Source organism: Rhincodon typus, chromosome 31 (genome assembly GCF_021869965.1).
Source record: "Rhincodon typus isolate 14 chromosome 31, sRhiTyp1.1, whole genome shotgun sequence".
In the NCBI taxonomy this organism is placed as follows: domain Eukaryota; kingdom Metazoa; phylum Chordata; class Chondrichthyes; order Orectolobiformes; family Rhincodontidae; genus Rhincodon; species Rhincodon typus.
Genome location: NC_063362.1, coordinates 17,621,961 through 17,635,507, shown reverse-complemented (window position 1 = coordinate 17,635,507; position 13,547 = coordinate 17,621,961). Strand labels below are relative to the sequence as shown.

Below are 13,547 nucleotides of genomic sequence, written 5' to 3'. Positions count from 1 at the left end.
TGAAAGCCATAGTTGGATCTGTTACATTAAAGGCTATGTTAAAAAAGAATGTAAAAGCACAATATTATTTGAACTGAAAGCTACTGCAAAATGGTGCAGTACAAAGGAACCTGGATATCATACATGAATCACAAAAGAAGTTAGCACAAGGCTACAGCAAGCATTTAAGACAGCAAATGGAATAGAAATATTGACCTTTATTCTAATAGTGATGGAGTATGAAAATAGGTAGGTCTCACGACAATTGTACATCACATAGTGGGGTCACACCTATAGCATTGCAGACAGTTTTAGTCTCTTCATTTCAGGAGGAATATACTTGTAGTGGAGGCAGTTTAGAGAAGGTTCATGAGATTGATTCTTTACTTGAGTTCTATCATAGAATATGGCAAGACCAGTGTTTGTTGTCCATTCCTAATTGCCCTGTAGAAGATGGTGGTGAATCACTGCAGTACATATGACATAGGTACTTCCAAAGTGCTATGTGGAAGGAAATTCCAGGATTTTGACCCAGTGACATTGAAGGAACAATGATATAGGTCAGGATGGCATGGCTTGTAGAGGAAGTTGCAGGTGTTGGTGTTCCCATGTATCAGCTGCCCTCCATCTCAGTTGTAGAGATGGTGAGTTTGGAACGTACTGTCAAAGAAGCCTTGGAGAGTTGTCGCAGTGAATCTTGTATATGGCATGTTCTGCTGCCTTGTGCACGCTGTGAAAATGTGCTTTCTGAATGGCCAAGCTTTAATTTTAAGCTTAAGCCTCTTTGGTCTAGGTTTTTCTGCCAGAGAAATTGTATTTTCTCTCCAACTACACTATCAACATTTTTTTAAAATCACTTTTTCAACTTCTAATTCAAGGGAATATTACTTCAGTCTATGCAAACTGCCTGTATATAATTTTAACTCTTTTAGACTTGATGTTGTTCTCGTGAACCTGCCTTATTTTTCCTGGAGTAATACCTGAAGCAATAAATAGTACTCACCAGGTGCAGAAAATTATTCACCAAAGGTACTGAAAAGTATGAGAAGCACCAGATAATACCATACATAAGTAATGCTCACCAATAAAACTGAATATACTCACCACAAACCATGTGGTTTGCACTGATACTTTTTATCTCAAGGAAGATGCTGGAATCAACTCGAAAGAATCAACTGAAACAAATTGAGCTAATTTAATGAAAATCTGGGATTTCACTAATTGGCAGTGACACATTCTCAAACTTACAAACAGCAAAGTCTTTTATTATCTCTTAAATTCTGATCACTTCCCCAATCCTCCAATGCAGTATCTAATAATTCTTGAATATTCACAGGATTTTCTCCTTCACTATCACTTGTGGACATCCATTCATTTCTGTCTGTGAAATAAAGCAGCTTAGTGATTTGTTTTAAGCCAAATATTTTCTCAGACTGCTTTGAACAGATCAAAAAAGCACACATGAAAAAGACAGAAATATCCAGATCACCTCACAAGGAAATGTTTTTCTGATGAAGGGTCTAGGCCCGAAACGTCAGCCTCTCTGCTCCTATGATGCTGCTTGGCCTGCTGTGTTCATCCAGCCCTGCACCTTGTTGTCTCTTTTATTGTTACACAGTCTGTTGCCCATTTTGCACAAGCTAAGACGTCATATGGAGAGCGATTAACATCACTGAAAGAATAGATGAACTAAATTCATTCAGAATAGCAGACATACACTGCAAAGAAAAAGGCCATTGAGCCCATTGTGTCTGTGCCAGCTCTCTGAAAGAGCAATCCAGTTAGTTCTAAACTCTGTTCCTTCCTTAATTAAGCTGCACATTTTCCCATTGATATATTATCAAATTTGCTTCTGAAAGTTATTAATAAAGCAGTTTCCTAAACAGTATCAGGAACTGTTTACGAGAACATATTTTTTCCTTTTATATCCTTTTGCCCAATCACCTTAATTCTCTATCTTATTGCAAATGCCTCTGCCACTGGAAGCAGTTTACCTTTATTTACTCTATCAAACCCCTTCATGAATTTGAATGCCTAGCTTAAAATTTCCCTCTTAACATTCTGTAACTCTATGGAGAACCAACCTAGCCTCTTCATGTAACTGAAGCCCCCTGATCATCTCAGGTACTGGTCCAGTACACCACCAATGTATACTCTTGAGGTTTGATAACCTGCCTAAAGTATGATGCTTGCAATGGGCATGTTAATCCAGCTGAAGCTTAACAAGAATTTTAGAAAGGTTTAGCATAACTTCCTTGCTTACTAGTACTTTATGTTCATACCTGTAAAATCTTTTTTAAACAGCAAAACTCTTTTTAACAGCCTTCTCAATTAACCCGCATCCTTTAAAGAACTGTTGTTCTATCCCCTCTAAAATTGTACTATTTAACTATATTGTCTCAGCCTCTTCTTTAAGAGACTGATTCAAGTTAAAAACAGGTGACCATGTGTCATTCTTTCAACCACTTGTTTCTCATGTCTTCTTGCTGTCTTCAATACAATTTAAGTTTAGATTTAACTGAAATAAAAGAAATAGAAATCACTTAGTTGTAGGGTTCATATTTCAAAACAATTTCCTAAAAGAATTACTTCAACAGGAACAATTTGCACTTAAAGCACCTTTAATGAAGCAAGATATCCTAAGGCACTTCAAATTGTGGTTATCAAACAACATTGTGACATTGAGTCACATGAGGACTTATTAGGAAAGGTCACTAATACCTTGAGGTAGTTTTAAAGGCTATTTAAAAAAGGTGAGTTGGCAGTAAGGCGGAAAGGATTGGGGGGTTATAGATAAGTGAAGGCAAAAGCACAAATTGAGCAAATAGCTGAGGATTCACAAGAGGCTATAAAAACTCGGGTTGTTTTCTCTGGAACAGCAGAGGCTGACGGGTGACTTCATAGAAGTCTACAAAATTATGAGATGCATAGATAGGGTTGATGGTCAGAATCTCTTTCCCAGAGTTGAAATGTTAAAACTAGGGGGCATGCATTTAAGGTGAGAGAGAAAGTTCAAAGGAGATATGAGGCGCAAGTTTATTCTTACACAGAGAGTGGTGGGAGTCTGGAACGTGCTTCCAGGGGTGGTGGTGGAGGGAGATCCAATAGGGGTGTTTAAAGGACTTTCAGATGAGCACATGAATATGCAAGCAATGGAGGGATATAAAGGCAGGCAGAAGGGATTAGTTTAATTTGGCATCATGTTCGGCACAACATCGTGAGCCAAAGGCCCTGTTCCTGTGCTGTACAGGTCAATGTTCTATGTTCTAGAAGTGGAGGAACACAGAGGTCTAGGAGGGTTAAAGGGCTTCAAACAGAAGTAATCTGGGGCAAGCATTCATGTTGATAACTGACGTCCAACTGCAACTGGAAAGTTACAAAATGGGCCAGCAGTTCACTATCATCCATTTTACACGACTGCATAAGCATCTATCTCAGTACCTCTCTCAACTGACCCTGTGAAAACTTTCAGAAAGCCAGAAGATGGCGATGTTCAACCACGACACAAAAGATGGCTTTAATCGCTTTTGAGATGGTTAACTTTTGATTGTATATTATAATATATTTGGGATTAAAGAAATGATTCACCATGTTTCATCCTGGAATACAGGGGGAAATAAGATAATTTACTAAATAACTGAGTAAATTCCAGAATTACTGAACCCATATGCTTCCTCAATTTAGTGTCGTGGGAGAAACTCAACTCATTAGCATACTTTTTTTTAGGCACCACAGTGCCTTTAGTGCTTAAATGATGTGCAATATCAACTTGTTGCCAGCAGTGCTGTCTTGGAGTTCAACATTTCAGTCAATGTTTTCTCTTAACTTAAAATGCTTGTAAAATACTTGGTCAACAGCAGGAATAACGCCACAGTGATGAATCATCAACTACTTACAGGTTGTCTGTGGGTTAGTTTCTTCTTATTTTTCTTTCAAGTTACAAGTATTCAGTTTTTGTTTTCTACAGTTGTTTCAAGTTTGCAAGTGTGCAGGAATAGAATGGCAACTGCTGATGGACTTTTTGCCAACTTCAAAATTCCTGCAAAATATGTTAGTGCCAGACATGAGTGTCTGGAGTAGGGAATGATTTGTAGAATGAACAGGCAAATAAAAGAGGACAAGTTGCTAATAGAAGGAGAATATTGTAGAACATCATGGAATCCCTACAGTGTGGAAACAGGCCATTCGGCCCAACAAGTCCATACTGACTCTCTGAAAAGCATCCCACCCAGACTCACCTCCCTACCCTACCCTATCCCTGTATCCTTGTATTCCCCATAGCTAATCCACCTAACCTATACATCCCTGGACACAATGGGCAATTTAGCATGTCCAATCTACGAGAAAGAGAAGGGTTCACAGTAGGAGGCAGTATCTACACAGTTCATGAAGTAATTCTCCGACTTGAACCTCAGTAAAGAAGAACAGTCCATGATTCAGTCAGAACATCCTCATTGAAATCTGTCTTCTGCTCCAACCACAACTATAACATAGAGCAGAGTGTATATTTCAATACTGTCACTTTAACAGTTATTGCAATGATGATCCTTTATGTGTTTGGCTTTCTCTACTCTGCAACTCAACACATTTCCAACAGCTTGCTCTTTCCTGTCCATTGTTTTGTCATGACCAATTTGGGAAAATGCATTAATACTCCAGGCCCACTACTTCCGCCACAAAAGTTAAAAGATTTAATGCAAGGTCCCCAATTTTCCTGTATTTTGAACTTAGGTTAACAGAAAATACAAACCAGATTTCTGTATATAAAAAGTAAACTATTTACTACAAAATACATCAATTCTAACCACACACAAACAAAGCAATGAATTACTAAAAAATAACTCTACCAGCCAAAACTTTAATCTCCTTCTTAATCCCAAACACACACATATAGACAAACAAGTAAACATGTTACAGGAGAAAAAGGTACTGGTGAAACACAGTTCAGTAGTTCCAGTTCACAGAATTCCATGAGGTGTCCCCTTTGCTTCTTCCAAGACCTTCTGTTGTTCAATCTCCTTATCCAGATTCTTGATCAGTTCTTTGCTGAAGAGACAGGGCAGGTTGCATAGAAATTGTAAACCTTTCAATTACTTGTTAGAGATAACCGCTTACAGCCAATGACGCAATAGAATAACTAGCTACCTTCCTTGTTTTGGTTACTTCACTGAAGAGAGAGAGAAATATATCCTTTTTCTGTTGCAATCGGAAGGCTTCTGCCTCTGTATTGCTCACAAACATTCTGTTCACCCCTCCAGAAGCTAACTGGAGAGTTTTTTTTGTGTTAATTACTCTTGGCCTCCTCAACTGGTCCTGATTGCACAAACCAATCAGCAAACTGACTCTGAGCAAAACATACTTTCACAAATACTCACTGTGCAGTGATGTCTCGGACATCTTCCCTGACTGCTTTAACAAAGCAATGATGTAAACATTTTTGTGTTACTCATGGGATGTGGGCATTGCCAGCTGGGTCAGCATTTATTGCCCATCCCTTGAAAAAGTGGTGAAGAACTGCCTTCTTGAACGGCTGCAATCTATTTGGTATAGGTACACCCACAATGTCATTAGGGAGAGAGTTCCAGTATTTTGAACCAGTGACACTGAAGAAATGGCAATATATTTCCAAGTCACAGTGGTGACTGGCTTGGAGGGAATCTTGCAGGTGTTGGTGGTCCTATGCATTTGCTTCCCTTGTCCTTCTAGATAGTAGAAGTCATGGGTTCAGAAGGTGCTGCCTAAGGAACCTTGGTGAATTTCTGCAGTTCATCTTGTAGATGACACACACTTCTGCTACTGAGGGTGGAAAGAGTGAAAGTTGGTTCATCTGATGCTAGTCAAGTTGATTCCATTGTCCTGGGTGTTGTCAAGTTTCTTGATTGTTGCTAGAAATGCATTCATACAGGCAACTGGGGAGTATTCCATTACATTGCTGGCTTGTGCCTTGTAGATGGTGAACAGGCTTTGGGGAGTCAGGACATGAGCTACTTGCTGCAGATTCCTACCCTCTGACTTGTTCTTGCAGCCACAGTATTTATATGTCTAGTCCAGTACTACATTATTTGGTCAACAGTAACCCCAGGATGTGGTTGGGGGTGGTGGAGAGTGGGGTGTCAGTGATTGGTAATGCCATTGAATGTCAAGGGATGATGGTTAGATTCTTTCTTGTTGTAGATGGTCATTGCCTGGCACTTCTGTGGTGTGAATGTCACTTGCCACTTGTCAGCCTAACCTGGATATTGTCCAGCTTTCACTGCATTTGAACTTGGACTACTTCCATATCTGAGGAGTTGTGAATGGTGCTAAACAATGTGCAGTCATCAGCAAACATCCTCAATTCTGACTTTTATGATGGAGGGAAGATCATTGATGAGGCAGCTGAAGATGGTTGGGCCAAGGACACCACCCTGAGGAACTCCTGTGGAGATATCCTGAAGCTGAGATAACTGACCCCTAACACCAAAAATATCTTCCTCCGTGCTAGGTCTAACCAGTGGAGAATTTCCCCCGAATCCCTAGTTTTGCTAGGGCTCCTTGATGCCATACTCTGTCAACTCCTGCCTTGATGTCAAGGGCAGTCATTCTCACCTACCTTAGACTATAAGACCATAAGTAACAGGAACAGGAGTGGGCCATTCAGCCCATCGAGCCTGCTCTGTTATGTCAATAGGTTCATGGCTGATCCAATATTCCTCACATTCACCTTCGTGCCCTGTCTCCATAACCTATGATTCCCCTACTGATCAAGAATATATCTATCTGAGCCTTAAATATACACAAAGTCTCTGCCTCCACAGCTCTTTGTGGCAAGGTGTTCCAAAGACTCTCATCACTCTGAGAAAAGAAATTCCTTCTCATTCAGTCTTAAATTGACACCCCTTTATTCTGAGACTGTGCCCTCTGGTCCTAGACTCTCTATGAGGGGAAGCATCCGGTCAGTATTTACACTGCCAAGGCCCTTCAGAATTCTACATATTTCAACGAGATCACCTCTCGTTCTTCTAAACTCCAGTGAGTTGAGTCCTAACCTGATACACCTTTGCTCAAAGGACAATCCCTCCATAGCAGAGATCATCCTAGTGAACTTTCCCTGAACTGCCTTCGATGAAATAATATACTTCCTCAAATAAGGGAATCAAAACTGAGGAACTCAGGAATTGGAATGAGGAACTGGAATACACAGTATTCCAGGTGTAGTTTCACCAGCATCTTATATAATTGAGTAAGACTTCCCCACTTTTTTTTTTTTAAATTAACCTATTTTTCTACTCAACCAGTTCAGAGATGTTATTACACACCTCTGGAGCAGGTGGAACATGAGCCAAGGCCTCTTGGTTCAGGGGTAGGGTCACCATCCCCACTCTTGCCTATTTTTCTAATTAACCTATTCAGAGATGTTATTAGACACCTCTGGAGCAGGTGGGACTTGAACCTGGGTCTCTCAGTCTGCCGCACCCCGCTGTTATACACCAACCCCCTTAAAATAACAGCCAACATTGCATTAACCTTCCTGATTATACTCCACATTATACTCCATTTTCCAACTTGTTGCCCACTTACTTAAACTATCAATATCTCTCTGTAAACTGTTTGCATTCCTTTGGATCTTGCCTTCCACCTAATTTTGTGTCATCTGCAAGTTTGGCTACAGTGGATTTGCTTCTTTCCTCCAAGTCATTAATATATATTGTAAACACTTACAGTCCCAGCACTGATCCCCGTGGAACCCCACTAGTTACAGGTCACCAACCTGAAAAATAACCCCTTATCCCCATTTGCTGTTTCCTGCCCATCAGCCAATTCTCTATCTTTGGAATTCAGCTCTTTTGCTCCTGTTGGAACCAAGGGTGTAATGAGAAGTGGAACTGAATGGATGTGGCAGAAGCCAAACTGAAAGTCTGAGCAGATGATGCTGCTTGGCCTCCTGTGTTCATCCAGCCCTGCACCTGTTTGTCTCAAATTATTGCTAAGTATTTGCTGCTGAATAGCATTGTTGCTGAAACTTTCATCACTCTTCTGACAATCAAGAGTAGTCTGATGGGTCGGTAATTGGTCAGGTTGAATTTGTCCTGCTTTTTATGGACAGAAATCTGGGCAATTTTCCACATTGTCTGGTAGATGCTAGTGTTGTAACTGTATTGGAACAAAATGGCTAGGGGCTTGGTAAGTTTCGGAGCAAAGTCCTTAGTACCATTTCTGGAGAATTGTCAGAGCTCATAGCCTTTGCAGTATCCAGTGGTTCCAACTGTTTCTTGATATCATATGGAAACGTAGAAACATATAAGTTAGGAGCAGAAGGAGGCCATTCAGCTCTTCGAGCCTGCTCCTCCAGTCATCACGATCATGGCTGATCGTCCAACTCAATAGCCTAATCCCACTTTCTCCCCATAACCTTTGATCCCATTCACCCCAAGTGCTATATCTAGCCACCTTTTGAATACATTCAATGTTTTGGCATCAACTACTTCCTGTGGTATTGAATTCCACAGACTCACCACTCTTGGGGTGAAATGTCTCCTCATCTCCATCCTAAATGGTCTACCCTGAATCCTCAGACTATGACCCCTGGTTCTGGACACATCCACCATCGGGAACATCCTCCCTGCATCTACTCTGTCTAGTCTTATTAGAATTTTAGAAGTCTCTATGAGATCCCCCGTCATTTGTCTGAACTCCAGCAAAAACAATCCCAACTTAGTCAATCTTTCCTCATATGTCAGTCCCACCATCCCCAGAATCAGCCTGGTAGGCCTTCATTGCACTCCCTCAAGAGCAAGAGCATCCTTCCTCAAAAAAGGAGACCAAAACTGCACACAATATTCTAGGTGTGGCCTCACCAAGTGAATCAAATTGCATGAAGACTGACATATGTCATGTTGGGAATTACTGAAGGAGGCCAAGTTGGATCATCTATTCAGCTTTTCTGGCTGAAGATTGGTGCAATTGCTTCAGCATCATCTTTTGCCCTGATGTGCTAGGCTCTATCATTATTGAAGATGGAGATATTTGTGAAGCCTCCTCCTTGAGCCAATTTTTTTAATTGTCCACCACCATTCATGACTGAGTGTGGTAGGATTGCAGAGCTTAGCTCAGTTGTGGAATCGCTTAGCTCTGTCTGTCATTTGCTGCTTGTGTTGTTTGGCACATAAGTAGTCCTGTTTTATAGCTTCACCAGGTTAACACCTCATTTGAAGGCATGCCCCCCTGCATTCTTAATTGAAGTAGTTCAGGTGCTGACACTGTATGTATCTTGGAAGATAGTTTAGAGACAAAATTTGCATGTGGTGGAATGCCAGGCAAAGTGAGTTTCAGCCAGGACAATGAGAAGGAGTAGGTGCTAGCTTACCAGAAGGTGTGGTTTATAGCAGATTTTGCTTCAAAGGGCTTAAATGTGGCTTGATAGTAATGGTAGAGTGAGCGACATGTTGTGCCATGATGATATAAATGATGTTAGATGATGATTTGTCTGCTGCTGATGGCCCATGGCACCTCATGGATGCCCAGTCTTGAGTTGCTAGATCTGTTCAAAGTCTGTCCCATTCAGCATGGTCACATTGCCAGATAACACAATAGAGGCTCTTCTCAATGTTAAGATGGGAACTTAATATAAGCAGTGTGTAGTGGTAACTCTTGCTGACACGGTATTGGACAGATGTATCTATGGCAGGCAGATTAATAAGGATATGTTGTCGGTGTTGTTTTTAATTCATCCGTGGGATGTGGATGGCACTGGCCAGGTCAGCATTTATTACCTAGGCCTAATTGCCCTGAGGGCAGTTAGGAGTCAACCACATTGCTATGGGTCTGGAGTCACATGTAGGCCAGACTAGACAGGGATGGCAGTTTCCTTCCTTATAGGACGTTAATGAACCAGTTGGGTTTTTCTGACTATTTTGGGGAGGCGGGGGACAGTACGTTCCTGCATTACTGCCTGGACAGTAATGGGTACAGTGTCTACAGCCTCAGTGTTGGGGAAACTATTGGAAGCAGTTCTGTGGGACAAAATTAACCTGCATATGGAGATAGTCAGCATGGTTGAATTCAGTCACTTGAATAGTCAGTGTGATTTTGTTAAGGGGAGGTGATGTCTAACCAACTTGATTTAATTTTTCAAAGAGGCAACCAGGTGCGTAGATGAGGGCAATGTATTCCATGCAGCTAACTTGGATTTCGGCAAGGCTTTTGACAAGGTCCTGCATGGGAAACCGATAGTGAAGGTAAAAGGCCATGGGATCCGGGGAAATCTGACTAACTGGATCTAGAATTGGCTGATTAGCGGGAGACAGAGACTGATGGCTGAGGGGTATTTTTAATGACTGGATTCTGCAGGGGATCAGTAGTATACTGATTGTAGCGTATATAAATGATTCAGACTTGAATGTAGGAAGGTTGATTAGTAAGTTCGCAGAGGAGGGTAGCTTTGGATTAAAGGAGGATATAGATGCTGGTCAGATGGGCTGATCAGTGGCAAATGGAATTCAATCTCAATAAATGTGAGGTACTGCATTTGGGAAGGACAAACAAGGCAAGGGAATATATGATGAACAGTAGGGCCCTGGGAAGCACCATGGATCAAAGGGACCTTGGTGTGCATGTCCGTTGGTCCATTAAAGGTGGTAGGACAGGTAGATAAAGTGGTTAAGAAGAAATATAGGATACTTTATTAGCCAAAGTATAGAAGTGATTCTGGAACTGTATAAAACATTGGTTAGGCCACAGCTAGAGTATTATGTACCGTTCTGGAATTCACATTATAGGAGTGATGTGATTACACTGGAGAGCATGCAGAGGAGATTTGCCAGGACGTTGCCTGAGGAAGAGAGATCGGATAGACTGGGGTTGTTTTCCTTGCAGCAGAGAAGGAAAACCCTGTACATGATTGAGATGTATAAAATTATGAGGGGCATATACAGGAATAAACATTTCCCCTTGGTGTAGGGCTCAATGACCAGAGGGCATAGATTTAAGGTAAGGTGCGGGAGGATTCGAGGGGATGCGAAGAAAAGTTTTTTTTCACCAAGAGGTGGCAGCAATCTGGAACTCACTGCCTATAAGGATGGAGGCAGAAACTCTCAATATTCAAGAAATATTTGGAAGTACACTTGTGATGCAAAAGCACATAAGGCTATGGGTCAGGTGCTGGCAATTGGGATTAGAATAGTGTTGTGGTTGTTTTTGATTGGTGCAGACTCAATGGGCTAAAGGACCCTTTACTGTGCTGTAGACTCTGAAATGTTTAGAGTTGATCACTGGCATATGAAAAAAATGCAGTTCCTCTTTTGACCACTCTGGAGTAGCTTTTCAGTACTCAACAGAACAAGTGTCAAGACTCGAGGTAGTCTACTGCATAACGGTGCCATTGCGAGAGGCTGTATTGAACAACTGAGAAGTTGGAGAAAGAGGAAGAAAGAAGTGGACAACCACTTTATGCCTGAGCTGCTTGCAAAAATCTCATCTCAGAGTGATACCAGTTATCTCAAACCCAGAGCCCCATTCACCAAATGTCCTACACCTTACATTCCTTTTGTCACTGATCACTGTTGTGCCCACTTGGCCACGATACAAAAGATAGCTACAATATAAACATCCCAAATTAATTCAGAAAGAAAATTTCCTGGAAAGCCCTGTTGTGTACTGCACTATCTTAGCTAGTTGGCTTACCTGCCAATGATGGAATAGCAGCGGTGGGAGGAAGAGTGTTGGCCTCCTGAGAAATGAGAACAAGCTCATGCTCCATGAAGCCACTTCTCCAAGTAGTGCCTCAGCAATACTAATAGCCTGTCAGAAGATAGATCACCGGACTACTGAGATGCTCACCAAATCATTTGTTACACCACAATTCCCAGTCATGGCAGCAACAATTTGAGCTTGCAAGACGGCCATGTGACCTTCCAGTGCAACACACACACATTGGGCAGGTACTCCTTGTGCTACAAGGGAAACTATGTCATTGGCTAAACAATACTGCATAATATTGGACCCAATTATTGCATAATTGTGTGACAGAGTTGGTCACTTGTCCATGCTGGAAAGGAGAGGCTTCAAGCCCTGCACAATACTCTGTGCCATGGTGGTGCTGGACTCTTTGATATTGACGGTAAGCTCTCTAATGCATCAAGCATAGTGTGTATACCCTTCAGTATTCTGTAGGCTACCCAACTGAAGTCCTCATTTAAGTCCTTTGAAGCAAAATCTACTATAAACCACACCTTCTGGTAAGCTAGCACCTACTCCTTCTCATTGTCCTGGCTGCAACTCACCTTGCCTGGCATTCCACCACATGCAGATTTTGTCTCTAAACTATCTTCCAAGATACATACAGTGTCAGCACCTGAACTACGGCCTGTAAATGGGAAATCCAAGTTGTTATGGACCAGACCAAATCCCCTCAAAATATATCAAGGAGATAGCCTAGACCCTAAATTTTTCTTATTTTAAAGGCAAGTGCCATGTAATGTGTTCCAGATGCAATTGGATGGGTCAAACTATCAGGCTTGAAGCAAAACATGCTTTATTCATGCACTACAGTTAAAATACAGACAAAATATAAATTAAAGAATTGGTTTAACTGTAACTCTATCAAAATACTTAAAATAATAAACTACTCATTAACTACTCCAATATAGTAACGTCTCATAAGCATAAGCACACCTTTGCAAAGGCAAAAATCAGTAAAATACGTTGTCTCACATGCAGTTCTAGCAGCAGGAAGAGAACCCCAGCTTTTAGCTATAACAGAGGTAGAAAGAGCTTCCACTTTTAGCTTCAAGATCCCAGCAACTGCTACGGCAAGCTAAACTAAAAATCCTAGTTCTGTGGGAACTCGGCCGCACCCATGCAGGCTGCTTCTATTGTTCCAACTTTAAAAAAAAACCAAGGCCTCACAGCTGTTTACTTTATTGGCTTTGAACAGACCGCTCGCTACCTGTCTCAACCTCTCTTCATTTAAAAAAAAAGACAAAATATACTTCTTAAAAGCCATAGTATCATAAAGTGACCAATGCTGTATTTTCATTATCTTCAATTAGAGATACTTCCCTACCTGGGCATCTCTTGAGCTTTTAGTTATCTGAAACACAAAAAGGCACCAGGGTAAGATAGTGGCGCTGAAGTCGTGAGGGGAGGGGTGGGATGTGTGAAGGGAAGCAAGAGGAACATGCTTACACCACCTGCAGAACCTCCTTCCCCTCTGCAGATACAAAACATCTGCTATGCTGCGGACCTTCTTCACCAAATCCTTCAATGCAGCATCTGAAAATCCTGCAGCCCAATATCTTCTAAATGTGCCCTCTCTCATTCTGAGGTCAGATTCTCTTCAACCTAAATGTGCAGTAATTACCCCAGCCAAAACTATTACGATCCTAGCTGATGTTACTAGTAGACAAGTCTGATTGCAGACTAAAATTTGACTCATAGATATTTTGGTTTTTTGTTTCTTTTGTTTTATGAGGTGATCTCTCATTGAAACATAAGTAATGTTGTAGTTTGGTTTTAACAATAAAACAAAAAAGCTTACTAAGCAAAAGAAATGAGGATAAAATTGAATAAACCAAACATTTTACATATAA

The 13,547-nt window shown here is 41.2% G+C and overlaps 1 long non-coding RNA gene across 1 annotated transcript; it reads right to left on the bottom strand.

Moving 5' to 3' along the window:
* Positions 1-4,817: 4,817 nt before the first annotated feature.
* On the bottom strand, positions 4,818-13,051 carry LOC125486678. The gene is made up of 2 exons (XR_007265324.1): positions 13,022-13,051; positions 4,818-5,025 (listed from the first exon to the last, which is right to left on the bottom strand). It is a non-coding gene; the product is annotated as an uncharacterized LOC125486678 (long non-coding RNA).
* Positions 13,052-13,547: the final 496 nt, after the last annotated feature.